This window comes from Juglans microcarpa x Juglans regia, chromosome 3S (assembly GCF_004785595.1).
Source record: "Juglans microcarpa x Juglans regia isolate MS1-56 chromosome 3S, Jm3101_v1.0, whole genome shotgun sequence".
NCBI classification, from domain to species: Eukaryota; Viridiplantae; Streptophyta; class Magnoliopsida; order Fagales; family Juglandaceae; genus Juglans; species Juglans microcarpa x Juglans regia.
In genome coordinates this window covers 15,149,482-15,152,788 of record NC_054599.1, presented here as the reverse complement: position 1 = coordinate 15,152,788, position 3,307 = coordinate 15,149,482, and the positions used below count along the sequence as shown (strand labels likewise).

At 38.0% G+C, this 3,307-nt stretch overlaps 1 pseudogene; it reads left to right on the top strand.

Moving 5' to 3' along the window:
- The first annotated feature begins 378 nt into the window (after positions 1-378).
- Positions 379-1,626, top strand: LOC121257084 (annotated as a pseudogene).
- Positions 1,627-3,307: the final 1,681 nt, after the last annotated feature.

The window sequence follows — 3,307 nt, the reverse complement described above, 5'->3', positions numbered from 1 at the left end:
AAATTTTAAATTTAGATAAATTTAATAATTAGATAATTAGATATTTAAATATTAAATTTAATTTAAAATTAAACTTAATTAAGCTGAGTCTGGAACCACCAGCCTAAATGCGTCTTGGACTTTGCGATGCCCAGTTTCATGCATTTCATGTGGACCATGCTGCTCAGCCAACCATATAATCATTTTATTTTTTATTTTTTTAATATTTTAATTTTAATTTTTTCCATTTCAAATTGTTGAAGAATAAATAAAAAAATTGAAAAGTAAAAAAAAAAAAAAATATATATATATATATATATATATATAGTCTTCAAATGATTGTAAAATGTAGGGTGACCTGCACCGGTGGGACCAACATCATGAGATGGCAGCGTTCTTGAAGAGTCGAAGGACCGACTTGATTAAACCTATTCCATGAAATTCCCCACCTTCTATTTACCTGTCTAGCCAGGTCCTAAAACCAAAACCTTCTATTTTCCGGGGCTCCAAATTAATTTATCTTTCCCTCAGTATAACCTTTCCTTTCTGATCAATCTCCCCCGGCCGGCCTAGTCGTCCTCTGCTCTCCACGGCCACCACCACCAACCATTACGCCGGGGGTGTGAACCAGATCAGCCACATGATCATCATGAGCCACTTTTCCTCAGCCCTTCAATACTGGCTCGTTAACCACCCAATCATCTTCCACTTCTCATGGACCCAGGGTCAAACCCTTGGCTCCTCTCCTCTCTTCCTCACCCTCACTGTCCTCTCTTACCTCTTCCTCACCTTCCTTCTCTCCCACCTCCCTCTCCCACCCATCAGGCCGGGCCTCCTCAAATCAATCACTGCCATCCATAATCTCGTCCTCCTCGTCTTCTCCCTCATCATGGCCCTTGGTTGCAGCGTCTCCACCCTCTCCTACGCACCTCACTTGCTCTGGGTCATTTGCCTCCCCCTAAAACCCCACCGAACGGGCCCCTCTTTTTCTGGGCGTACATGTTCTACCTTTCCAAGATATTAGAATTCGTAGACACCCTTTTGATCATCGTGAGTAACTCGACCAGGAGACTCACTTTTCTCCACGTTTACCACCACGCAGCCGTCGTGATCATGTGCTACATATGGCTACAAACGTCGCAGTCCATGTTTCCCCTGGTGCTCGTGACCAACGCGTCGGTGCATGTGCTGATGTACGCCTACTACTTGTGTTCTGCACTCGGGGTGCGCCCGAGATGGAAGCGGCTACTCACAGAGTGTCAAATTGCGCAGTTTTTGTCTAGCTTTGTGGTTCTGGGTATGATGCTGTATTACCATTTCACCGGGTCAGGCTGCAGCGGAGTCTGGGGCTGGTGCTTCAATACGGTCTTCTACTCTACGCTTTTGGCTCTCTTCCTAGACTTCCATGCAAAGAATTATGCCAACTCGAAGAGAGAATAAAACATACTTGTGGTCGTAATTAATAGCATGAAGACCATGGCCTTATAAATCTGTCTTGGGTACGTATAATATCCTATATCATTCATATAAGATAGCTGCGGCCAAGATTGGTTCATTATTAATTGATGTAAGACTATTTGGAGAGAATATAATATTCATAAACCTACCAGCTACATACCAGCTAATTGCAGTGCCTGCCGTACTATTTAATTTATCATTATTTTGTACTGTAATTTGCACTAGTACTTCTTATCAAGCATTTATTCTAAAATTTTCTTTTATATTATAATATACTGAGATCAATATTAATTAAAAGAATATTATCGTGTTAAGTAATATATATCATGACTGCATTAATAGTAAAATGTTTATTTGCCGGGCAGTTATTTATTCTGAAACTAATAATTTTTTTATTAAAATAAACATATTTTCAATATCATAAATAGATTATAGTCATTCTTATTATCTCATTATAAATATTTATTTTTCTTCTAATCATAGCCACATGCAAACATGTGTACGTGCGTCTGTAAGTCTAATTACCAATTGTCATGTTTTACCTGCAACTTCTGTACGTGCCAATTATGATGCAACATTTCATCTCATGTTAATCCATGCAACTCCTAGCTAGCCCACGCTGATGATCTGAATCGATCTCGCGCGGTTCCTTTTAGCGAGTAGTACTACTCACTACAATAGATTTTAGTTCTTGTGACGGACGAAAATCATTACAAAAAATAAGAAAATTGTTATAAATATTTTTTTGTGATGGTTTCATACCGTTACCACGACCATCACCTAAAAGGTGTCACAAAAAATTTTTTTGTGACAATTTACTATTCAACCGTCACAAAACGTTTTTTTTGTGATGGTTGGAAGTCTTCCATGAAATGTAACGTTCGAATGTGATTTTTTTGTGACAGTTAAAATCCATTATAGAAAGTAACGTTCGCACATAAAAACCGACATTTGAACGTTAACCAGACCGATTAACATTTGAACGTTAAAAATTAGACGTTCGTTGTTTTTGCTTCGCACGATTAATATTTACGATCGAACGTAAGAAAGATTGAACGTTTGCTCGGAGACGTTGGAATGTGGCATTCGGATGTTAATGGAGAAGTGTTCGAATGTACAATTTTTAACATTCAGATGTTGGGTTGTCGTTCGAACTTCTAATCATTCAAACGTTTAGATCGTTTGTGCATGGAAACGTTCGAACGGAGTGACTTAAGTTCTAACGTTTTGTTGGAATTCAGTGGTATTATGTTTGAACGTTGGTTCGAATGTGAAGCTATATTCGAACGTTTGTTCTTTACATTCGAACGTTCTGATTAGAAATAATAATTTCATAAAATTAAAAAGCATACAAATTGTATCATATTACACCATAAATATAACAACTAATCATGTCTTATAGAGTTTTAAAAATAGACAATAAAAGTTTCTAATAATGATAATGATATATTCATTTATTCTTCTTTCCTCGCCCACCGCAATCCTGCTAAAGTGACATAACACGTTCCATCTGGACCAGCATCTCCCTGCACTTGCTCTTGGACTTCAATACGTATTCTCTCCTCCTGGTCTCTTTTTCACTCATGCAAATGTGTCTCTAAATAAGACTGTCTCGATAAGAGAGACTTCAACTCCTGCTGTCTTGACTTCATCTGCTCAATTTATTAGCTTGCTGTATCTAAATCTTTAGTAAGATTATTAATTTCTGGAGTCAAGGTCATGGAGGATGAACCGACACGCTTGAAAGAACATCCCAAACCTTTTACCAAACCAAACTTGCTCCCCAACACTTGTGTGAATATTTTCATGTCACTATGAGAGGATTCCTTAAAGACTGACTGGATCTCAATCATTTTTTCCTGCAATTACA